The 26,726-nt window shown below is 47.5% G+C and overlaps 1 long non-coding RNA gene across 1 annotated transcript in view; it reads left to right on the forward strand.

Moving 5' to 3' along the window:
- The first annotated feature begins 259 nt into the window (after positions 1-259).
- LOC141083973 (uncharacterized) overlaps positions 260-26,726 on the forward strand; it is a 108,380-nt gene continuing 81,913 nt past the window's right edge. The window contains exon 1 of the long non-coding RNA XR_012230878.1: positions 260-378. This is a non-coding gene — a long non-coding RNA (uncharacterized lncRNA). The remainder of the gene's footprint in view (positions 379-26,726) is intronic.

Here is a 26,726-nt window from a genome sequence, read left to right on the forward strand (position 1 = left end):
ATACATTCAGGGCTGCTTGTTCACAGCCCACTGCAAAGCTCCCCTTCACCCTCCGCTCATGTGCTCTGTCCTGGACAAGTGGAGGGCTCCCCCCTGCCTGTGTAAAGCCGTTACAGGAGGGAACACATAGGGGGGGCTTTGCAGAGGGCTGTAAACCAGCAGCCCTTTATACATCATAGGGAATATATTGTTAGCTGCATGCTCCTGTGCAGCCACGCCCTCTAGTATCCATCCACAAGTACTGCTACTAAGGAGAAACAACCTCCTTAGCAACCACTGAAATCCTGCAGCACATGGAGCTTTAACTTGGATGAGACTTTTCACACAGAAGTGAAGCTGCTGGAAGGTCTCCTTTGGAAATGAATATCATGGGCACAGGTACTATAACATAACATGTTTTTTGTAGAGTTATGCTTTAACTGTATATATCAAAACTGTTTTAACAAGAAACATAAAAAGGTATAGAGGGGAAGGATTAGAGAAAAAGAGAAAATACAAATTGCAGGTTATAATACTTGAATTATTTTACAGCTAAAAACACTGCTCTCAAAACATACAATATGTGACCATGAACTAAAAATCAAAGCTGTAGGCAATGCCTCTCAGATAATCCATCAAGCTTCTATTATTGAAATCTTGCACGATACGTTTAACCCTTGCTGAAATTGCAGCATACTTTTTGTTTCTTGCAGCGATGGGATTTCCTGCTATTATCTTCTTGCCTTGCCGAGCATTATATTCTGACGTTTCAAAAACTACTTTAACAAAAGCTCTAGAATAGATTAGATAACTATGTAAAATTATCAACTCATGTAGGTTAGCGTGCTCTGATGGTTCATCTGTGCTACTGAGCAATTTATTAGCCATTAACAACTTTTCATTGTCTGTAATGGTGGGATTAAAAAAACGATAATCCCACCAACTCTGCATTCAAATACCACAAATAGTTCGAAAATTTGGTCAGGGCTATTTCTGCAATGTTGTTGTCACATTCTTTATAGTCTAACAGACTATGCAAAATACCTAAATCTTAAAATACCTCAATTTGGATTTTTTCAAACTTTGAGCGACGAGCAGTACGGGTTAACGTCGTTTGATCGAGCTCAAATTTTGGCTATCTCAATATCTGGAAAGGGGAATCGTTTTGTGGGGTCCAGACGAACAAGATTCTGACATTTTTTCCCCCCCATATGAGATTCGGTCACCCTAGTGTACACTACAGGAACAACAAGGCCGCTGTGAACTACATGGATTGTGTAAAGTTGCTTAAACAAGGCTGGTGTAGTGAAAAAAATGCCATCAGCAAGCCACTCTTTACTTTGTGCCAGTAGATGGAGATTGTCTCTTGTTCCAAATATCAACATACGGCTGTGTCCATTTCCTAATTTAAAATGAAAGTATTAGTAGAGGAAATACCAGAAAAAGTGTAACAAGCAGCAGACAGAGTTTTGGGATAAATTCACAAAAAAAATATCCTAATCAGAAGCCTCTGTTCATATCTCACATTAAATACTCACATTTTGCTCCAGATTTTCTGATTTCATAATAAAAAAACTGAAGCAAAATCTAGTGTGAAGGGGCCAACCAATAGTTTTTTACAACATATATTGTACCAGTGAAAATTATATATTTTTGTTTAAAATTACTTCCAAACTTGAAATAGGTCACATTTTTAGGGTACCTTTAGACCCTTCAACTAGACGGCCGTTCAGCACGGCCGATCGCCGCCATGCTGAACGGCCGTCTAGTTGACAGCCGCATCCAGACGCGGCGTGCGGCTGGACGTCTAAATGAACGACTGGGAGGGCCGCCCGCCTGAATGGGGCGTTGCATTCAGGCGGATGGGCGCGCTAGTCGTCGGGTGGGCAGCGCGGACGTTCGTGACGGGTGTACAGCATGTGTGCATATTTAGCTTTAGTAAATGGCTCCAGGCTGCACTGTTAAAAAATAAACAAACCCAGTTACTCACCTCTTTCTCCAGTGTCCAGTACTGGCTCCGGCTCCTAGCCCAGCAGTGCAGGGAATCCCGAAATCCGGGCGGCGCATCGCCGCCTCTGTGCCTGCCGTACTATAACTACAGTGGAGAGTGATCCCAGGACCACTCACTAGACGGTCCTGGGAAAGCACCACATCACGCCAAAGAACAGCCTGGCACATGTGCAGAGGTGGTGATGCGCAACCCAGAATGCATAGCGTTGGGATTTCGGAATTCCCTGCACCGCCGGAGACAGCGCTGGACACCGGAGAAAGAGTTGAATAACTGGGTTTGTTTATTTTTTAACAGCGCAGCTTGGGGCCATTATATATATGCAAGAAAGCTGGAAGAAGACTGGCTCAACTGAGATTGTTGCTGAAGACTCAGTGTGCTACTAGAGCAGGGGTTGGCTTCCGCCCGTACTTAACATGCATCCATGAAGAAAGACCTCCACGCTGCTGAAGTCCTATACAAATCCTTTATTGCATTTCAAAGTTCCAAAAGTGCCAGACCACCATCACCCACCCACATATATACATATATATACACACACACTGTTCGGGCGTACAGTGTGCATATATATATCTAGCTCTGGAGATTGGATCTGAATTAATTCCAATCTTTCGGTATGATCAGCCCGATCTGATCCTATCTTTCCAGTGATCGGCCAACACTAGTTGGAATCAGTAGGCCTCACTACATTATATTACCCTCAAAGTTTCCCTTGAAGGCAAAAATCACATAGTATTTTATATCAGCACCTTATAGTGTAGCATTTTTCACATTTGTGCAAAATAAACTTTGCAATAATTATGCATAATGGAATTGTTTTAATACAATGTTAAATGGTTAAGTAGCTTACCAGAGTCATGCAGAAGGAACTGCTGCTGGACACCATCAATACTGATCTCCTGGAACTCCAGGGGGATAACAAGTTGATCAAGGGTTTGAGGTAACCTTGGGATATTGCCAAGTTGCCTTGCTATTCATATTGTCCTCTTCAGTGATGCTTTCCTTGGGAGAAGTGCTGCAACATTAGAATGGGCTCCTGAAATGACGTCTGTGAGAATCTGTTGTGGTGTCTCCTGTGTTGTCCTTGCCCTGGTCACAGCCTCATTAACAAGTCGGATTGCTTCAGGTCTTGCAGCTTGTGCTGCGTGATTGTGAAGATTGACTACTTTCACAACTTCGTCAGATTCTTCATTGGTTCAAACACGTCCCTTGCAAGTCGACCGTTTTTCACATACCCAGATGGAATGAACATCATCAGCGGTTCGTTTGGAAAATAAGTAAATGTGATTCTCATGGACCAACTTGCTCCTTCCACGTTTGGACAGAAGTGAATTCATAGTTGTAGAAAGTGAATTGCTGTGGAAGCTGACTGATTTTTTGTGGCAGTACACTTCTCTCTTTGTGGAGATTTCAGACACTGCTATATTCTGATGTACAGATGGAATAAAAGCTAGTCTAATGTAACTTGCAGGACATGTGACCTGCTACTTGTTACATCTGCAACAAAACTTGCAACAAAGCAGGTCAGTGCTGGGTCAGGTAAAAGTTTAAAATTGTTTAGATTTTAGGCCTCTTGCACACTGTAATTTTAGAGTGGTTTCACACTTGTGTTTGTGGCCGCCAGAGGTCGATCCGCTCTGGATCTGACATCCAGCTGACCCCGGGGCAATGCTGGCTGAATGCTGGCATTCCGCTTGCATTGCCCATAGAAGTGAACGGCTGGGTTCCGTGATCTGCAGCCGCCCGTTCGCTTTCGTAATGCCGCATTCCGCTATCAGTGTCAGAACAAAAAGAAGAGCATTTTCTTCTTTTCGTTCTGCTGCAGGTTAGCGGAATGCGGCATTACAGAAGCGAACGGGCGGCCTGTAGTGCATATGTAGTGGAAGTGTGAAAGCACCCTTATGCTGCCACTGCTTTAGAACTCCAAAGCACTTGCTTTACTGGCATTTTTCAGAGCGCTTTTGTGAGTGCTCTCGGTAATGACCCATAAGATACAGGCTATTGATGAACACTAAGTGCTCAAAAATAGCTCCTGTAATAAAACAAAAAGAGCTGGCCGAAACAACACCTCGCTTTTCTAGCCATTGACTTATCTACCATATAATTGTCTAAGGGTCACTTTCGTCTTTCTGTCTGTAACGTTTTATTTGTATATTCATTGGTCGCGGCGTCTGTCTGTCATGTAAATCCAAGTCGCTGATTGGTCGTGGCAAAACGCCCATGACCAATCAGCGATGGTCACAGTCTGCCATAAAAATGGCCGCTGCTTCACTGCCCTGCACTCACCACTCACACAGGGTTAATGCCAGCGTTAAAGGATCGCAGTGTACCGCACTCCGTTAACGCTGCTATTAACCCTGTGTGACCAACTTTTCGCTATTGATGGTGCCTATGCAGCATCAATAGTGAAAAGATGTAATGTTAAAAATAATAATAATAAAAAAAAAAGTTATTCTCACCCCCTCCAACGTCGCGCTGTCCTCCACGCCTCTCTCTCTGATGCACGCCGTGCCTTCCGGTCCGAACGATGCTATGCGTCCAGGACCTGCGATGATGTCACGGTCATGTGACCGCGACATCATCGCAGGTCCTACGCTCAGACCGGAAGCCACCGCCAGCACTGCAGAGAGGCACGAGGACTTCAGGGCCCGTGGCTGAGGTGAGTATATCTTTATTATTTTTTTTTAAACACGAATATAGTGCCCACATTCCTAGACTACGTGGACAGTGCAATATACTACGTGACCAGTGCAATATACTACGTTGGCTGGCCAATATACTATGTGCGCTGTGCAATTTACTACGTGAACTGTGCAATTTACTACGTGCGCTGTGCAATTTACTACGTGAACTGTGCAATTTACTACGTGCACTGTCCAAAATACTACGTCGGCTGTCCTATATACTACGTGGAGTGTGCAATGTACTACGTGGACTGTCCAATATACTACATAGCCTGTGCAACATACCACGTGGCTGTGCCTTCTAGAATACCCGATACGTTAGAATCGGTCCAACATCTAGTATATTCAAAATTGGCAATCTTCTTAGCGATTTTCCAGTGCTTAGCACTTGGGAAAGTGGCTACTGTGAAAGCGGTCTTAGGGCTAAAACATAAGGCCGAAGTTCCCTACCTAATTTCGGGCCGAAACATCTGGGGGCAAAAAGCAGGGGGCGAACTGCTGGGGGCGAAACATCCGGGGACAAGCTGCTGGGGGCGAACAGCTGGGGGCAAAACATCCGGGGGCGAAACATCCGGGGGCGAAACATCCGGAGCCAACTGCTGGGGGCGAACTGCTGGGGGCGAAACATCCGGGGACAAGCTGCTGGGGGCGAACAGCTGGGGGCAAAACATCCAGGGGCGAAACATCCGGGGGCGAAACATCCGGAGCCAACTGCTGGGGGCGAACTGCTGGGGGTGAAACATCCGGGGGCGAAACATCCGGGGGCGAACTGCTGGGGGCAAACTGCTGGGGGCGAAACATCCGGGGGGCGAAACATCCGGGGGCGAACTGCTGGGGGCGAAACATCCGGGGGCGAAACATCCGGGGGCGAACTTCTGGGGGCAAACTGCTGGGGGCAAAACATCCAGGGGCGAAACATCCGGGGGCGAACTGCTGGGGGTGAACCATCCGGGGGCAAAACATCCGGGGGCGAACTGCTGGGGGTGAAACATTCGGGGGCGAAACATCCGGAGGCGAACTGCTGAGGGCGAACTGCTGGGGGTGAAACATCCGGGGGCGAAATATCTGGGGGCGAACTGCTGGGGGCGAAACATCCGGGGGTGAATTGCTGGGGACGAAACATCCGGGGGCAAACATCTGGGGGCGAACTGCTGGGGGTGAAACATCCGGGGGCGAACTGCTGGGGGTGAAACATCCAGGGGCAAAACATCCGGGGGGAAATGCTGGGGGCGAACTGCTGGGGGTGAAACATCCGGGTGCGAAACACCCGGGGGCGAAACATGCGGGGGCGAACATCCGGGGGCGAACTGCTGGGGGTGAAACATCCGGGGGTGAACTGCTGGGGGTGAACTGCTGGGGGCGAAACATCCGGGGGCGAACTGCTGGGGGCGAACTGCTGGGGGCGAAATATCCGGGGACGAACTGCTGGGGGCAAAACATCCGGGGGTGAGCTGCTGGGGGTGAAACATCCGGGGACGAAACATCCGGGGCGAACTGCAGGGGGCAAAACATCCGTGGGTGAACTGCTGGGGGCGAAACATCTGGGGGCGAAACATCTGGGGCGAAACATCCGGGGGCGAACTGCTGGGGGCGAACTGCTGGGGGCGAAACATCCGGGGGCGAACTGCTGGGGGCGAAACAGCCGGGGGTGAACTGCTGGGGGCGAAACAGCCGGGGGCGAACTGCTGGGGGCGAAACATCCGGGGGCGAACTGCTGGGGGCAAAACATCCGGGGGCGAACTGCTGGGGGCGAAACATCTAGGGGCGAACTGCTGGGGGCGAAACATCCGGGGGCGAAACATCCGGGGGCGAACTGCTGGGGGCGAAATGTGCGGGGGCGAAACAACCTGGGGGCGAAATGCTGGGGGCGAAATGTTCAGGGGCGAAGTGTACCTGGGGGCGAACTGCTGGGGGCGAACTGCTGGGGGCGAAACTTCCTAAAACTGGGGGCGAACTGCTGGGGGCGAACTGCTGGGGGCAAAACATCAGGGGGCGAACTGCTGGGGGCAAAACATCCGGGGTGAAACATCCGGGGGAGAACTGCTGGGGGCGAAACATCCGGGGCCGAACTGCTGGGGGTGAAACATCCGGGGGCGAAACATCCGGGGGCGAACTTCTGGGGGCAAAACATCCGAGGGCGAACTGCTGGGGGTGAAACATCCAGGGGAGAACTGCTGGGGCGAAACATCCGGGGGCGAACTGCTGGGGGCGAATTGCTGGGGGCGAAACCACCGGGGGGCGAACTGCTGGGGGCGAAACATCCGGGGGTGGGCTGCTGGGGGCGAAACATCCAGGGGCGAACTGCTGGGGGCGAAACATCCAGGGGAGAACTGCTGGGGGCGAACTGCTGGGGGCGAAAAATCCGGGGGCGAACTGCTGGGGGTGAAACATCCGGGGGCGAACTGCTGGGGTGGGGGAACTGCTGGGGGCGAAACATCCGGGGGCGAACTGCTGGGGGCAAAACATCCGGGGGCGAACTGCTGGGGGCGAACTGTTGGGGGCGAACTGCTGGGGGCGAAACATCCGGGGGCGAAACATCCGGGGGCGAAACATCCGGGGGCGAACTGCTGGGGGCAAACTGCTGGGGGCGAAACATCCGGGGGCGAAATGTGCGGGGGCGAAACAACCTGGGGGCGAAATGCTGGGGGCGAAATGTTCGGGGGCGAAGTGTACCTGGGGGCGAACTGCTGGAGGCGAACTGCTGGGGGCGAAATGCTGGGGGCGAACTGCTGAGGGCGAAACTTCCAACTCCCGCAGTATGCATGTATGTTGTATGAATGTAGTATATATGTAGTATGTATGTATGTATATTGTATGAATGTAGTATATATGTAGTATGTATGTATGTTGTATGAATGTAGTATATATGTAGTATGTATGTATTATTTATGTAGTATGCATGTATGTTGTATGAATGTAGTATATATGAAGTATGTATGTATTATGTAGTATGTATGTATGTTGTATGAATGTAGTATATATGTAGTATGTATGTAGTATATATGTATGTATATTGTATGAATGTAGTATATATGTAGTATGTATGTATGTTGTATGAATGTAGTATATATGTAGTATGTATGTAGTATTTATGTAGTATGCATGTATGTTGTATGAATGTAGTATATATGAAGTATGTATGTAGTATGTAGTATGTATGTAAGTTGTATGAATGTTGCATGTATGTAGTATGTATGTTTTTTTTTTTTACATTCAACACATTAGACGGATGATGGGACTACTACTGTCCCATCATTGGCTAATGTGTCAATCACTGTCATTGTAGCAGGCATCGCCCGATGGGACTTGTAGTCCCATCGGACGATGCCTGCACACAAACGCAACCCCCGGCAGGCCCACACAGACCCCCGGCAGCCCGCACAGACCCCCGGCAGGCCCGCACAGACCCCCGGCAGCCCACACACTCCCCCGGCAGGCCCACACAGACCCCCGTCAGGCCCGTACAGACCCTCAATAGGCCCGCACAGACCCCCGGCAGCCGGCACAGACCCCCAGCAGGCCCGCACAGACCCCTGGAAGGCCCGCACAGACCCCCGGAAGGCCCGCACAGACCCCCGGCAGGCCCGCACAGACCCCCGAGAGGCCCGTACAGACCCCACCTGCACACACACGCACAGTCTCTGCCCACGCACCGCCCACACTCTTGCCCCCTCCCGAACTGGATGTGCAAGGAAAGAAAGGTTCTATTTTCATTCCGAAATTTGTGCCCCATTGACTTGCATGGGTTTCCGGTATCGGAATCGGCGATACCCGATATTTTTGGGGTATCGGTCTGATCCAATCCGATCGGATATTTCCCGATATCAGAAGGTATCGCTCAACACTACCGGTCAGACAGTCGAGGTTTCCACACTGTCAAAAGACAGCGTGAACGTGCAGCTGTGATTGGAAGCATAAATTTTACCTCTGGTCACCGGTATCAGCTGATGGGACTACTGCTCCCATCAGTTGACACCTGCTGCCGCTGATTACAGTGAGACCAGGAGCGGCTGATGGGAGTATTCATCAGCTGGTGCCTGCGCTGTAAATAAATAATTAAAAAAAAACAGTATTTTTGATAACAAACCAGGCAAAACTTCCAGATGGGGGCTGCAACCCTCAGCTGTCAGCGTTAGCAAGGCTGGTTACCAAGAATAGAGGGGTCCCCATGTGGTATTTTTTAATTATTTAAATAATTTAAAAAACGTGTGGGGTCCCCCCATTTTTGACCACCAACCTTGCTAAAAGCAGACAGCTGGGGGCTGGTATTCTCAGGCTGGTAAGGGGCTATGGATATTGGCCCTCCCATCCTAAAAATAGCAGCCCCCAGCTGAGCAGAAAAGACACATCTATTAGATGAGCCAATTCTGGCGCCTTGCCCAGTGCTTTCCACTTGCCCTGTAGGGGTGGCAAGTGGGGTTCATATTTTTGGGATTGATGTCACCTTTGTATTGTCAGGTGACATAAAGCCCATGGCTAAGTAATGGAGAGGTGCCTATGAGACACCTATCCATTACTAATCCTATAGTTATAAGGTAAAGACACAGAATAAAGTCTTTTATTTGAAATAAAACAAAACACACTTTTACTTTTATTTACAAACTAGCTGAAGAACCCGGCGTTGCCTTGGCATAGTAACCAACTGTGGTTAGTTATAACAAATTATATTGATTATATTGCACATAAAAACATTTCACATCATATATTCAACACTACAGATTTGCAACTCAAATTAACTAAACGATTACCCAAGTATTGATAGTATTTTATTTTCAACTCATTCAAGATTTTTGGTTTTTCCTTTTGGTGCAAAGATGAACAGATTTTTGGCAGTTCCAACTTTTGAACAGACCCCGTAAAGTTGACCATGAGAAAAGCATGGAGATTGCAAATCGATCCCTACTACTTTCAAGGACTGTCCCTGAGCATTGTTAATTGACATTGCAAATAGCAGCTGAACTGGAAATTGGAGGTGTTTAAAATCAAAAAAACAAATCAGATGGAATGAGTGGAATTCTTGGAATGAAAATGTCCTCTCCTTTGGCACATCCTGTTTCTGAACTGTGTATCTAACCCTATCCTGTGTGATGTTTGCTGAGCTGTGTACCTAATCCTCTCATGTGTGATACTTTCTGCTGATCTGTGTATCTAATCCTATCGTGTGTTACTGACTGCTCAGCCGAATATCTAATCCTATCCTGTATGATACTGACTGCTGAGCAGTGTATCTAATCCTATCCTGTGTGATACCGTCTGCTGAGCCGTGTATCTAACCCTATCCTCTGTGATACTGACTGCTGAGCCATGTACCTAATCCTATCATGTATGATACTGACTGCTGAGCCGTGTATCTAATCCTATCCTGTGTGATACTGACTTCTCAGCCGTGTATCTAATCCTATCCTGTGTGATACTGACTGCTGAGCCGTGTATCTAATCCTATCCTGTGTGATACTGACTGCTGAGCTCTGTATCTAATCCTATTCTGTGCGATACTGTGTGCTGAACTGTTTATCTAATCCTATCCTGTGTGATACTTTCTGCTGAGCCATGTATCTACTCCTATCTTGTGTGATACTGACTGCTGAGTTGTGTATCTAATCCTATCCTGTGTGGTACTGACTGCTGAGCTGTGTATCTAATCCTATCCTGTGTGATACTGACTGCTGAGCTGTGTATCTAATCCTATCCTGTGTGATACTAACTGCTGAGCCATGTGTCTAATCCTTTCCTGTGTGATACTGACTGCTGAGTTGTGTATCAAATCATATCCTGTGTGGTACTGACTGCTGAGCTGTGTGTCTAATCCTATCCTGTGTGATACTGACTGCTGAGCCATGTGTCTCATCCTTTCCTGTGTGATACTGACTGCTGAGTTGTGCATCAAATCCTATCCTGTGTGATACTGACTGCTGAGCCGTGTATCTAATCCTATCCTGTGTGATACTGGGCTCCCCCTGCAGTCTGTGTCAGAGGGTGTTCTGTGTTGGCACGGTAATAAAGTGTGTTATTTCCAGCTTTACAGAAGGATGATAGCACCATAGAAATGATAAGAATAATAGGCCAAATTGTTTAGTGAATTGGAACGCGCGGGGTTAAAATTTCACCTCATGAACATGAATTTATTTAAAACATAATAGTAATACAAGCTTTATTGGCACAACAGGTATAAAAAAACAATTAAAACCAAAAACCACATTTGCTCAGGAAAATAGCAAAGGCCCAATATGTACAAAACGCATGACATGTACCCACAAGGGGAAATAAATCCTAAACCTAATGGCTCATGAGTAGTGTTGAGCGATACCGTTCGATACCCAAAAATATTGTATCGGATGGTATCACCCGATACGAAAAAAATATCGGGTATCGCCGATTCCGATACCGGAAGTCCCATTCAAGTCAATGGGACTTCTGGTATCGGAATTAAAAAAAGCCCTTTATTTCCTTGTTGGCTAATTCTACATAATTGAAAACAAATAAGAATCATGTAGAATGTATTGTGGGAGGTGGAGGAGACATTAAAGGCATAGTGGTTTATTCAAATCACATGGCATAGCATTAATTCCAATTTTTTTTTTCAAGACGTTCGGAGTTAAAAAGATATTGACTAGAGTTAAGCGAAACGAGTCGAAAAAATTCAAAAGTCGCCGACTTTTGGCAAAGTCGGGTTTCATGAAACGAAACCCGACCCTAGGATGAGGTCGGCCACGAGGTCGGCGACTTACGCGCCAAAGTCGCATTTCAAAAGTTTGTTTTGCTCTCTTTTTCAGCCAATCAGGATTCACGGACACTGTGGGCAGCGTGATGACATAGGCACGGGTCACCACCATCTTTCAGAAGGGTATGCAAGTGATTGGCTTGCTTTGGTGGGCGTCACAGGGGGTATAAAAGGGCGTGCACGCCGACCGCCATCTTACTTCTGCCGATCTTAGTATAGGGAGAGGTTGCTGCTGATTCTGTAGGGAGAGCGTTAGGCAGGGAAGAAGACAAAAAAACTGCTTCTGCTGCTAGCGATTTGGCCTGCACAACACACCAGTCACTGTGTGTGCAGTGCAAGGGGAGGCTATATAGTGGTGTATCAGTGGTGTTGGTTGTTGGGCTGCCTTCTAAGGCTTCCTGACATTCCTGCATTGCTGTTTACCCACTGCTCCGCAAACTGCTTTTTTAAAAGCAATCCCAATTTTTTTTTTTTGTCCTGCTGAGAAGACAAAAAAACTGCTTCTGCTGCTAGCAATTTGGCCTGCACAACACACCAGTCACTGTGTGTGCAGTGCAAGGGGAGGCTATATAGTGGTGTATCAGTGGTGTTGGTTGTTGGGCTGCCTTCTAAGGCTTCCTGACATTCCTGCATTGCTGTTTACCCACTGCTCCGCAAACTGCTTTTTTAAAAGCAATCCAATCTCCCTTATCCTCTAGTCACTTTTGTCACAGCTGTGCCATCGAGCCTGTCACATAGCGCTCAGATATTCATTGGGCCTCACACAATCCAAAAGTGTCCAGTGTCCAAAAGTGTGTGCAGAGATTCAAAATCTCCCTTATCCTCTAGTCACTTTGGTCACAGCTGTGCCATCGAGCCTGTCACATAGCGCTCAGATATTCATTGGGCCTCACACAATCCAAAAGTGTCCAGTGTCCAAAAGTGTGTGCAGAGATTCAAAATCTCCCTTATCCTCTAGTCACTTTTGTCACAGCTGTGCCATCGAGCCTGTCACATAGCGCTCAGATATTCATTGGGCCTCACACAATCCAAAAGTGTCCAGTGTCCAAAAGTGTGTGCAGAGATTCAAAATCTCCCTTATCCTCTAGTCACTTTGGTCACAGCTGTGCCATTGAGCCTGTCACATAGCGCTCAGATATCAGTGGGCCTCACACAATCCAAAAGTGTCCAGTGTCCAAAAGTGTGTGCAGAGATTCAAAATCTCCCTTATCCTCTAGTCACTTTTGTCACAGCTGTGCCATCGAGCCTGTCACATAGCGCTCAGATATTCATTGGGCCTCACACAATCCAAAAGTGTCCAGTGTCCAAAAGTGTGTGCAGAGATTCAAAATCTCCCTTATCCTCTAGTCACTTTGGTCACAGCTGTGCCATCGAGCCTGTCACATAGCGCTCAGATATCAGTGGCCTCACACAATCCAAAAGTGTCCAGTGTCCAAAAGTGTGTGCAGAGATTCAAAATCTCCCTTATCCTCTAGTCACTTTTGTCACAGCTGTGCCATCGAGCCAGTCACATAGCGCTCAGATATTCATTGGGCCTCACACAATCCAAAAGTGTCCAGTGTCCAAAAGTGTGTGCAGAGATTCAAAATCTCCCTTATCCTCTAGTCACTTTTGTCACAGCTGTGCCATCGAGCCTGTCACATAGCGCTCAGATATTCATTGGGCCTCACACAATCCAAAAGTGTCCAGTGTCCAAAAGTGTGTGCAGAGATTCAAAATCTCCCTTATCCTCTAGTCACTTTGGTCACAGCTGTGCCATCGAGCCTGTCACATAGCGCTCAGATATCAGTGGGCCTCACACAATCCAAAAGTGTCCAGTGTCCAAAAGTGTGTGCAGAGATTCAAAATCTCCCTTATCCTCTAGTCACTTTTGTCACAGCTGTGCCATCGAGCCTGTCACATAGCGCTCAGATATTCATTGGGCCTCACACAATCCAAAAGTGTCCAGTGTCCAAAAGTGTGTGCAGAGATTCAAAATCTCCCTTATCCTCTAGTCACTTTGGTCACAGCTGTGCCATCGAGCCTGTCACATAGCGCTCAGATATCAGTGGGCCTCACACAATCCAAAAGTGTCCAGTGTCCAAAAGTGTGTGCAGAGATTCAAAATCTCCCTTATCCTCTAGTCACTTTTGTCACAGCTGTGCCATCGAGCCTGTCACATAGCGCTCAGATATTCATTGGGCCTCACACAATCCAAAAGTGTCCAGTGTCCAAAAGTGTGTGCAGAGATTCAAAATCTCCCTTATCCTCTAGTCACTTTGGTCACAGCTGTGCCATCGAGCCTGTCACATAGCGCTCAGATATCAGTGGGCCTCACACAATCCAAAAGTGTCCAGTGTCCAAAAGTGTGTGCAGAGATTCAAAATCTCCCTTATCCTCTAGTCACTTTTGTCACAGCTGTGCCATCGAGCCTATCACATAGCGCTCAGATATTCATTGGGCCTCACACAATCCAAAAGTGTCCAGTGTCCAAAAGTGTGTGCAGAGATTCAAAATCTCCCTTATCCTCTAGTCACTTTGGTCACAGCTGTGCCATCGAGCCTGTCACATAGCGCTCAGATATCAGTGGGCCTCACACAATCCAAAAGTGTCCATTGTCCAAAAGTGTGTGCAGAGATTCAAAATCTCCCTTATCCTCTAGTCACTTTTGTCACAGCTGTGCCATCGAGCCTGTCACATAGCGCTCAGATATTCATTGGGCCTCACACAATCCAAAAGTGTCCAGTGTCCAAAAGTGTGTGCAGAGATACAAAATCTCCCTTATCCTCTAGTCACTTTGGTCACAGCTGTGCCATCGAGCCTGTCACATAGCGCTCAGATATCAGTGGGCCTCACACAATCCAAAAGTGTCCAGTGTCCACAAGTGTCTGCAGAAATTCAAAATCTCCCCTGTCCTATAGACACCTTGTACCTTGTTTTACATTACTATATAGTTTGTTGGATTTTGTCTACATTTCTACCAAAAATGAGGAAGGCTGGTGGAAGAGGCCGTGGAATTGGGCGGGGGTTGGCAGCTGGTAATGATGGTGTTGGTGGTGGATCTGATGGTAGTGGCAAGAGCAAAATAGGACCGAATGCAGGAGGTGCTGACCCTGCGTCATCGTCTGGCTACATAAGGCCTTGAACGCTTAGTTTTCTAGGAGTTGGCAAACCGCTTTTAAAGCCAGAGCATCAGGAAAAAGTTTTGTCTTACATTGCTGACTCAGCCTCCAGCTCTATCGCCTCCTCTTCTTCAGTTGTAAAAAGTAAAAGCACTGAGTCGTCATTGGAGGCTCATGTTCATGAACCACACCTTTCCTTGTGTCCTTCACCCCAACCAAGATTGAAGGATGACGCAGGCCATACCACTGATTACTCCATGGAGCTGTTTTCACATACCATGCCTGGATTATCAAGTGAAATGGTGAATTACCCAGGCCAAGATGAATCTGACATGGAGTGCACTGATGCACAGCCGCTGATGGATGATTCTGCTGGTACATTCACTCAGAGCACTACATTGTCCTCGCAGTGTACAGAGCCAGATTCTGACCCTGATGAGACTCAGGTGCCCCTTCCCGCACACTATACCACCATACACGGTGACACAGAGGAAGGTGCACATGACATAGAAGAGGAGGTGATGGATGACCCAGTTGTTGACCCAGATTGGCATCCATTGGGGGAAGAGGGTGCTGCTTCCAATAGCTCAGATGAGGAGCATCCACAGCAGACATCGACATCGCAACAGCTGTTATCTGGCAGGCCCGGAGCACTCCAAAGACAGGTTCCAAACATCAAAAGAGTTGCTGGACAGCTTGTCCAGAGGGTCAAAAGATCACAGCGTGCTAGGCCGCAAAATGTCTGCCAAAGTAGGAAGAGTGCAGTGTGGCACTTTTTTGAACAAAATCCTCATGATCAGGCCAAGGTTATCTGTAAGAAGTGCGCAAAGACCTTTAGCCGAGGGAAAAATCTGAAAAATTTGAATACCAGTTGCATGCTTAGACATTTAACCAGCATGCACTTGCAAGCGTGGACACAACACCAAACCTCAAGTGCCACATGTGCAACTGATCACAACGAAGGTAGTCAGCAACGCTACATTGTTTCCCCCACTGTAAGCCCACCGGTTAGCACAGCGGCAAATGTTGAGGTGTCGTTGCAAGACCACAGCAGTCAGGGAATCCCACTGTTATATCAACGAAAGACTGATTCTAGGCCATCAGAAAGAACACCAACTCCATCACCATCATCAACCCTCTCTCAGTCCGCCCTGTCCACCGCTACTTCCACCATATGCAGCTCTCAAGTCCAGCTCACCCTCCCAGACACTATGAGTAGGTCAAGAAAGTACTCAGTCTCTCATCCGCGTACACTGGGTTTGAACGCCCACATTGCCAAACTAATCTCGTTTGAGATGATGCCCTTTCGGTTGGTGGAAAGCACAGCTTTCCGCGAACTCATGGCCTATGCAGTACCACGCTATGACCTACCCAGTCCCTACTTCTTCTCTCGCAAAGCCATCCCAGCCCTCCACCATCATGTGAAAGACCGCATTGTCCATGCACTCAAGCAGTCAGTGAGCGGAAAGGTGCACCTCACAACTGATGCATGGTCCAGTCGGCATGGCCAGGGCCGTTACGTGTCCATCACTGCGCACTGGGTTAATGTGGTGGATGCAGGGTCCACAGGGGACAGCGGTGGTGGGACAGTGCTGCCTAGCCCACAGTATAGGAAACAGTTGGCTGTAGGAGTTCGACCCTCCTCCTTCTCCTCCTCCAGAAGCGAAAGCTCGTCCACAGAGCACAGTCGTACGAGCACTCCATCTGCAGCTGCCACTGTTGCACACGATGTGTCCCCCTATCGAGCAGCTAGTGGAAAGCGTCAGCAGGCTGTGTTGCAGATGATGTGTTTGGGCGACAGACACACCGCCGAGGTGCTGGCCGAGTACTTGAAGCGACAAACTGAGTCATGGCTGGGCAGTGTACATCTTAAGGCAGGCAAGGTAGTTAGTGATAATGGCCGTAATTTTGTGGCAGCCATAGCCCTTTAAAAACTCAGCCACATACCTTGCTTGGCTCACACCTTGAACCTGGTGGTGCAGTGCTTCCTCAAAAATTATCCGGAGTTAATAGCCCTGCTCCAGAAGGTGCGAAGACTGTGCGCGCACATCCGCCGGTCGCCTGTACACTCCGTTCGTATGCAGAAGCTGCAGCGAGTGCTCCACCTTCCCAACCACCGCCTCATTATCGACATTGCAACAAGGTGGAACTCCACCCTGCACATGGTGGAGCGGCTGTGCGGGCAGAGGCAGGCCATAATGCATTTGTGGGAGGATACACGGCCAGGCACTTTGAGAGCATACATGGAGTTGACAGGTGTGCAGTGGTTGAAGCTGAAAGACCTTTGTAAAGTCCTTCAGTGTTTTGAGGAATGCACACGGCTGGTAAGCGCAGACGACGCCATCCTAAGCATGAGCATCCCACTTATGCGTCTGCTCATGCAAACTTTGACGCACCTTAAGGAGCAGGCGTCTGCAGCCAATGTTGATGAGGAGGAAGAGGAGGAGGGAATCCTTGATGATATTCAGCCATTGTCTGCTCACGGACCTCTCCTGGACGAGGTGGAGGAAGAAGAGGAGGAGGAGGATGATGATGGGGATGATTACTTAGGGGAGGAGGATGCACCTCGTGGGGCAAGTGAAAATGTTGGCGTGGCAAGGTCTGGTACAGGGTTTGTGCTTGACTGGAGGGATGTGGATTTGCCAGAAAGTGCTCCTCCACCCAGCACTCGCAGTGCATCATTGACACCGGGAACATTGGCCCACATGTCAGATTATGCCTTGCGGATCCTAAAAAGGGACCCCCGCATTGCCAAAATCATGAACGATGACAACTACTGGTTGGCCAGCATCCTGGATCCACGCTATAAAGGCAAATTACAAAACATCATGCCACAGGAGAACCTTGACCTAATATTGGCTAATAAACAAGCAACTCTGGTAAATCGGTTGCTTGAGGCATTCCCAGCACACAGCAGCGGTGATGGTTCTCACACGAGCCGTACGGGCCGGGGGCAGCTTGGCAGAGGTGTTCGTGGTGCACACAGCAGAAGTGGCGTTGGAGACAGGGGTTTCATGACAATGTTGTGGACTGATTTTTCAAATACCGCTCACACAACTGGTAATACTGCATCGATGGAAAGTGACAGGAGACAGCAGTTGTCAACTATGGTTACAAACTACTTTTCCTCCCATATCGATGTTCTCCCACACAGGTCATTCCCCTTTGACTATTGGGCCGCTAAACTGGACACCTGGCCTGAATTGGCCCAATATGCCTTACAGGAGCTCGCTTGCCCAGCTGCAAGTGTGCTATCGGAAAGAGTCTTCAGTGCAGCTGGATGAATCCTGACAGAAAAAAGGACCCGTCTGTCAACCCAAAATGTGGATGATCTAACCTTCATTAAAATGAACCACGCATGGGTTTCCAAGGATTTTGTCCCACCTTTCCCTGATGACACACAGGGTGACAGAAAAATGGCTTGCTTTGGTCCACCTCTTCCTGGTACTTCACCTATTTCGCCTTTTGCATCAGCTGAATGTCCAACATCAACATATGCCACTTTCTAAAACTCCCTAACTGTGCTGCCTCCCCCTCATGGCCGGGGTCACCACCTAGCGCACGACACCGTGCGAGTGCTGTTGCCCTGGACAGGTGGGTAGGCCGACTCTTGGGCGCGGGCACTGGCACAGGGTCCCTCATAGTGCAATCAAGTGTCTCTGACGGTGGTGGTGCACACCCGCCATCAGACACACCGCTGTACTATGAGGGGCCCAGTGCCAGTACCGACGCCCACGAGTGGGACCCCTTGCTTGGGCAGGGCCCCAGCATTTGCAATCTCTCCCTGCTCCTCCGCTGTGTAATCTGGGCCGTCAAATCCATACTGTGCCTGACACCGTCTGAGCCTGCCTCCTGAGACATATATTTTGAATGTGTACGCTATCCATACATGTTATCTGGGGATACGGTACCCTTTCTAACCTTTGTGCAATCACGTGCAATCCATACTGGGCCTAACACCATCTGAGCCTGCCTCCTTAGACATATATTTTGAATGTGTACGCTATCCATACATGTTATCCGGGGATACGATACCCTTTCTAACCTTTGTGCAATAACGTGCAATCCATACTGGGCCTAACACCGTCTGAGCCTGCCTCCTGAGACATATATTTTGAATGTGTACGCTATCCATACATGTTATCCGGGGATACGGTACCCTTTCTAACCTTTGTGCAATCACGTGCAATCCATACTGGGCCTAACACCGTCTGAGCCTGCCTCCTGAGACATATATTTTGAATGTGTACGCTATCCATACATGTTATCTGGGGATACGGTACCCTTTCTAACCTTTGTGCAATCACGTGCAATCCATACTGGGCCTAACACCGTCTGAGCCTGCCTCCTGAGACATATATTTTGAATGTGTACGCTATCCATACATGTTATCTGGGGATACGGTACCCTTTCTAACCTTTGTGCAATCACGTGCAATCCATACTGGGCCTAACACCGTCTGAGCCTGCCTCCTGAGACATATATTTTGAATGTGTACGCTATCCATACATAGAATCATAGAATCATAGAATCATAGAATCGTAGAGTTGGAAGGGACCTCCTGGGCCATCTGGTCCAACCCCCTGCTCAAAGCAGGATTCGCTAAATCATCCCAGTCAGATGTCTGTCCAGCCTCTGTTTGAAGACTTCCATTGAAGGAGAACTCACCACTTCTCGTGGCAGCCTGTTCCACTCATTGATCACTCTAACTGTCAAAAAGTTTTTTCTAATATCTAATCTGTGTCTCCTCCCATTCAGTTTCATCCCATTGCTTCTAGTCTTTCCTTGTGCAAATGAGAATAAAGTTGATCCTTCTACAATGTGACAGCCCTTTAGATATTTGTAGACAGCAATTAAGTCTCCTCTCAGTCTTCTCTTTTGCAAACTAAACATTCCCAAATCCTGCAACCTTTCCTCATAAGACAGGGTTTGCAGACCGGTCACCATTCTGGTCGCTCTTTTCTGAACTTGCTCCAGTTTGTTGATGTCTTTTTTAAAATGTGGTGCCCAAAACTGGACACAATATTCCAGATGAGGTCTGACCAAAGAGGAGTAGAGGGAAATAATGACTTCACGTGATCTAGACTGTATGCTTCTGTTAATACATCCTAGAACTGCATTTGCCTTTTTTGCTGCTGCATCACACTGTTGACTCATATTCAGTCTGTGATCTATTAGTATACCCAAGTCTTTTTCACATGTGCTGTCACTTAGCCCTATTCCTCCCATTCTATATATGCTTTTTTCATTTTTATTGCCCAGATGTAGTACTTTGCATTTCTCCCTGTTAAAAACCATTCTGTTAGTTACTGCCCACTTCTCTAGTTTATTTAAATCTTTTTGAATCCTCTCTCTCTCTTCTCTAGTATTAGCTATCCCTCCTAGCTTTGTGTCATCAGCAAATTTAATCAGTTTACCCTCAATTCCTTCATCTAAATCGTTGATAAAGATGTTGAACAATACAGGGCCCAGGACAGAGCCCTGTGGTACCCCACTTGAGACATTCTTCCAACTGGATGTGCAGCCATTTACGACCACTCTTTGGGTCCGATCACTAAGCCAGCTATGAATCCACCTAACAGTTGCCTTGTCCATTCCATACTTAGTCATTTTTTCAATAAGGATTGTATGAGAGACTTTGTCAAATGCTTTGCTGAAGTCAAGATATACTATATCTACAGCATTTCCTTGATCCACCCAATCAGTGATACCGTCATAGAAGGAAATTAAGTTAGTCTGACATGACTTATTAGTTACAAACCCATGCTGACTCTGTTTGATCACTTCATTCTTATCCAGGTATTGACTTACATGTTGTTTAATAATTTGTTCAAAGATCTTTCCTGGTATAGAAGTCAGACTCACCGGCCTATAGTTGCCTGGGTCCACCTTCTTCCCCTTTTTGAAGATAGGAACAACATTTGCTCTTCTCCAGTCTTCTGGCACTTCTCCTGTTCTCCAAGAATTTTCAAAGATTATGGAGAGTGGTTCAGAAATTTCTTCTTCTATCTCCTTCAGTACTCTGGGGTGTAATTCATCTGGACCTGGAGACTTGAATTCATTTAGGTTAGCTAAGTGTTTCCTCACTATCTTTCTGTTTATAGATATCCTGGATTCTTCTATTCCCTTAATAGGACAGTGAATAACAGTTGGTGTTACATTTCCTTTCTGAGAGAAAACAGATGCAAAATAGGAATTTAAAAGTTCAGCCTTCTCAACATCCTGTCTTACCATTTCATCATTTTCATCCTGTAAAAATCCTATAGCATCTTTGACTTTTCTTTTACTTTTGACATATCCCCAAAATCCTTTATTATTGCTTTTGACATCTCTTGCAAGCCTCAATTCATTTTCAGCTTTAGATAATCTGATTTGTGCCCTGCAGATTCTGCAGACAGCATTATATTCTTCTTTAGATATGCCTCCCTCTTTCCATTTTATAAACATTTTTTTCTTCCTTTTTAGCATGTGCTTAAGTTCTGTGTTCACCCATCCTGGTTTCCTTAAATGCTTCCTATTCTTCCCTCTTTTCGGAATTGTTAACAACTGTGCTTTGAGAATTTCATTTTTCAAGATTTCCCATCCTTCCTGGACATTTTTGTCTTTAAGGATATCCAGCCATTGGATCCCTCCAATTATCTTTCTGAATCCCTTAAAATCTGCCTTTCTGAAATCTAACCTTGACGTCTGAGTCTTCACAGGTCTTCCGCCTCTAGTTATCCAAAATTCTAAAATAGCATGGTCGCTACCTCCTAGGGTTCCAGCCACTTTTACCTCCTCAACCATTTCCTCCCTGTTTATAAGGATTAGATCCAAGGTAGCAGTTCCCCTTGTTTTCTCCCCTACCTTTTGGAAGATAAAGTTGTCAGCAAGAGAGGATAAGAATTTCCTTGACCTGTTAGTTTTGCCTGAGAGAGATTCCCAACAAATGTCTGGATAGTTGAAATCTCCCATGACAACTATGTCATATTTTTTGGAGAACTTGGCCATTTGATGCATAAAGAGTTCATCCATATCTTCAGCTTGCACAGGCGGCCTGTAGTAAATGCCTACAATGGTGTCCTTTCCATTGTTCTGTCCTTGTATTCTTACCCAAACAGTTTCCACAGAACTCCCAGTCTCTGAAGCTTCAATCTCTGTGCAGATATACGCGTTTCTAACATACAATGCAACACCTCCTCCTCGTTTATCAAGTCTGTTTCTTGCAAATAAGTTGTATCCTTCTAGTCTTGTATTCCAATCATGTGTATCGTCCCACCAAGTTTCAGTGATTCCAATGACATCATATTTCTTTTCCTGTGTTAGTAGTTCCAATTCTCCTTGTTTGTTGCCCATGCTTTGTGCATTAGTATAGAAACATTTTAGTTTGTGATTGGTTTCTCTTTCTCCAATATTTTTATTAATTAGATTCTTTCGTCTTTGTTCTTCCTTTCCACTTCTATTAGCAGAGTTCTCAATAGCATTTGTCAGGTGTATGGCTTTTTCTGGTCTTTTGCTTCCCTTCCCATGTTGTTCTAGTTTAAAGCTCTCCTTACAAGTGTAGCAAGGCGACTTCCAAATACATGCTTTCCAGTCTTCGTAAGGTGCACCCCATCTCTAGCAAGTAGTCCATCGTATAAGTAGTTCGTAGATCGTGATCGTAGAGCTCGCGGAGACTCTTCACTTATCCCAGAAGGCACTGGGAATTTGCAAATGATCTCCTCAAGACACTTCCCCTGGTTATCTGGGGATACGGTACCCTTTCTAACCTTTGTGCAATCACGTGCAATCCATACTGGGCCTAACACCGTCTGAGCCTGCCTCCTGAGACATATATTTTGAATGTGTACGCTATCCATACATGTTATCCGGGGATACGGTACCCTTTCTAACCTTTGTGCAATCACGTGCAATCCATACTGGGCCTAACACCGTCTGAGCCTGCCTCCTGAGACATATATTTTGAATGTGTACGCTATCCATACATGTTATCTGGGGATACGGTACCCTTTCTAACCTTTGTGCAATCACGTGCAATCCATACTGGGCCTAACACCGTTTGAGCCTGCCTCCTGAGACATATATTTTGAATGTGTACGCTATCCATACATGTTATCCGGGGATACGGTACCCTTTCTAACCTTTGTGCAATCACGTGCAATCCATACTGGGCCTAACACCGTCTGAGCCTGCCTCCTGAGACATATATTTTGAATGTGTACGCTATCCATACATGTTATCTGGGGATACGGTACCCTTTCTAACCTTTGTGCAATCACGTGCAATCCATACTGGGCCTAACACCGTCTGAGCCTGCCTCCTGAGACATATATTTTGAATGTGTATGCTATCCATACATGTTATCTGGGGATACGGTACCCTTTCTAACCTTTGTGCAATCACGTGCAATCCATACTGGGCCTAACACCGTCTGAGCCTGCCTCCTGAGACATATATTTTGAATGTGTACGCTATCCATACATGTTATCCGGGGATATGGTACCCTTTCTAACCTTTGTGCAATCACGTGCAATCCATACTGGGCCTAACACCGTCTGAGCCTGCCTCCTGAGACATATATTTTGAATGTGTACGCTATCCTTACATGTTATCCGGGGATACGGTACCCTTTCTAACCTTTGTGCAATCACGTGCAATCCATACTGGGCCTAACACCGTCTGAGCCTGCCTCCTGAGACATATATTTTGAATGTGTACGCTATCCATACATGTTATCTGGGGATACGGTACCCTTTCTAACCTTTGTGCAATCACGTGCAATCCATACTGGGCCTAACACCGTCTGAGAATGATAGATGGGGCCCACCATACACTGGAACATTCCAAAGGTGGACATCAGACACTGGAGCAGCATTTACAGGGCCCATTATACACTAGAGCATTAGAAATGGGGCCCATTATGTTTGGAGCATTATTTGGGCCCATAAGACAGTAGAGCTTCATCCATGGGGACCAACATATACTGTAGCATTATGTGGAGCTCATCATATACTGTTTCAAACATTATATGGGACCAATGATTCTGTATGGAGAAATAGATGGGCCTCGTCATGAGATGTAAAAAGTGAGGTATTTTTCATTGTACTATACCGCTATTTCTCTGCCATATCGGAGCATGATGAGTTGTGGTATGTGTTAAAGGGGCGCTCTTTCGCCCAGGGCACATGAAAACCTGGAGACAGCCCTCCCCCCCCACAGTCTGTAGCCAAATAACCCCCATTTTTCAGTGCGTAACTTGTATTATGAAGTTAATTAAGGTTGACAAGCTTAAGGCCTCTTTCACACATCAGGTTTTCGCCGTCAGGCGCGATCCGGCGCTTTTGACAGAAACCGGATCCGGCGAAATGCAATGCCGGATCCGGTTTCCCCCCCATTGACTTGCATTTGCGCCGGATCGCGCCGGATGGCCATGCGTTTCATCCGGTTTTCGCCGGATCCGGCAATGTGTCGCGATCCGGCGTCTGGAAAAAACGGCTACTGTAACGTTTTTTGTCTCCGGCGAAAAAGCCGGACACGCCGGATCTGGCGCGTCCGGCTTTTTCACACAATGAAAGCCTATGAGCGCCGCAATGCGCCTGATCCAGCGAAAGCCGGATCCGGTGGCCGGATCCGGTTTTTTTGGTCTGAGCATGCTCAGTAGCTCTGCCCACAAGACATATATAAAAGCAAGACAGTGGGACCCACAGCCACACCCAACATGCCACCCAAGAAAGCAACCAAGCGCAGCAGGAGAAGGCAGGAGACCACTGCAGCACCATCAGCACCACCACCCCAAATGGAGCAGCAAATGGAACATGCTGAGGAGGGGAGGCCAGCAGCAGATGAGAGACGGTAATTATCAAATCCCCCATTCCTCCAAACTAGGGCTATTGAATATCAAGATATTCATTGGCCCTTTGTTTCTCTTTATTCAACAGCCGCCCAATAGATGCAGCAGCAGCAGCAGCAGCAATGGCAGCAGCTGGAACACCACCCACAGGCATGGAGTGTGGCCACCAGGAAGACAGCACATCATCTTCTGGGAGCCCTCCCTCGCATCGTCAGCGTTTGACGGTAAGTTTTTATTTCCAAAATCCATCATCTCTGTAATATATGTCTATTCATTGCCTTTTATTTCAAAACAGGATTCACAAGATGAAGAGGAGCTCCCAGAAGAAGAAGGAAGGGGTGGACAGACACTTGGAGTGGGCTCACAATTGGTAAGTTTTTTGCATCAAACGCAGAAACACAACATCACACTACACACAACACATAGAAAACAATGTTCTGCAGACCACACACAGCAAACAAATGCCTACATCCAAAGACATAACATTTTTTGTTTTCTTCTCTAGTCTTCCCAATCTGGTGCTCGGCCAAGAGGTCCTCGCAGTGCCTCCCAGGGTCGTCGGCGACAGCAACGCGGCAGTCACCAGCGTGTAAGTATAAATATTTTTGCTTTTTTTTTTGCACTTTTTATTTCATTTCTTTTGTGGAGGCTAATTATGTTATTTTTGTCTTTTTCTTTAACAGCCTTCACAGCGTGCTCCCGACTCTGACGGTGAGGATGGAGGACTCGATGTGGACCACCTCATCGATCTCGTCAGAGAAAGGGAGCCGCTCTGGAATATGGTTGACCGCCGCCACGCTGACCTTATCGTTACCCGATGACTCTGGGAGGAAATCTGTTCGCTCCTTGTGGGCCGCTGGGAGGACCTCGATGTTCGGGCCCAGATTAAAGAGCGTAAGTATATACAGTACCGGTTGCTTGATGTAAACCAGTGTTTCCCAAACTCCAGTCCTCGTGGTCCCCACGGATCACGTGTTCAGGATTTCTATTTACTATGGAAATCCTGAAAACATGACCCCTGGGGACCATGAGGACTGGAGTTTGTGAAACACTGATGTTGTATTCTAACCACTCCTTTCTCGTTTCAGGGAACAGAATTGTGAATCGGTGGCGGTCTGTGAGGGATCGTTTCAAGAAGGAGTTCAATAAAGAGATGCAGGCCCCGAGTGGATCTGGAGGACGCAGGAGCAAGTACAAGTACGCACAAGCCCTGTCGTTCCTCCGGGAAACAATGGACACTAGAAGGTAAATATTACACACCACATGTGAAAAAAAATGTTAGATGTAACTTTTTTTTTTCAGCCAGGGCCATACCATGTCAGTATTTTAATTGTTTTTTTTTCTCTTTATTCCACAGCACAGTGAGCAGCACTCGGGAGCCTGCACGATTGGACCCTTCTGAGGCGATCCCTGAAGAGACCGGCACCGAGGCACACTTCGACCGCCCCGGTACATCTGCACCTTCCCAGCCTTCCCACACATTCGACCCATCTGTCCCATCCACCAGCACAGGAGCATCGTGGCCGCCTACATTACATGAAGCTGCTGGTGAGGAGATCGCTTTCCCTTTACCCCACCCTTCTGCCCCTGCCACCTCTAGTACACCTGCGGGTACTGGGCGGCAGCGGCAGAGGGGTCAGGAAAAGAGTTATGCGCCAGAGTTCTTGCATCTGAATGCATCTTTCCAGAACTGTCTAAAAGTCTTGTCAGAGCAAATCTCCGCAGGCTTTCAGCAGATCAACTCCAGCATTCTGGAGGTGAAGACACTTCTGCAAACCATGCATTCAGAAGCAAGATCTTCGCCAAACCACACCTTTTTCAGGTCTGTTGTGGAGCGCATGGCAACACTATCTCCTACCCAGCAGATGCATGTAATGCATTCGTGCCACGGTGCTCTACAGCAGGTTACCTCCCAACCTCCACCTCCCACCACTGTAGTTCCTCCACCTGCACCCCCTCCAGCCACTTTCCATCCTCCCCCTCCTATTACATCTGCACCCCCTCCAGCCACTTTCCATCCTCCCCCTCCTATTACATCTGCACCCCCTCCAGCCACTTTCCATCCTCCCCCTCCTATTACATACCAGCAACCTCAACAGTACCAGCAACCTTCCCAGTACCAGCAACCTCCCCAGTACCAGACATCTCCCCACTTCCAGCAACCTGCCCCGTACCAAACTCCTTCCCCATACCAAACTCCTTCCCCGTACCAAACTCCTTCCCCATACAACTTTCCATCAACATCATCTGCTCCTACAGTCCCTGCCCAACCCTCCACTCCACCGCCCACCACCTCTTCTGCCTCCCACATGTCCACCCATTCTGTAGCTTTTTCCACACCATCACCTCTAACTGTTCCTTCCCCACCACGATCCCAGTCCTCTCTCCACACTCCCATTGTCGA

This window comes from Dendrobates tinctorius, unplaced genomic scaffold, assembly GCF_039654945.1.
Source record: "Dendrobates tinctorius isolate UK_male_01 unplaced genomic scaffold, ASM3965494v1 ptg000022l, whole genome shotgun sequence".
Classification (NCBI taxonomy): domain Eukaryota; kingdom Metazoa; phylum Chordata; class Amphibia; order Anura; family Dendrobatidae; genus Dendrobates; species Dendrobates tinctorius.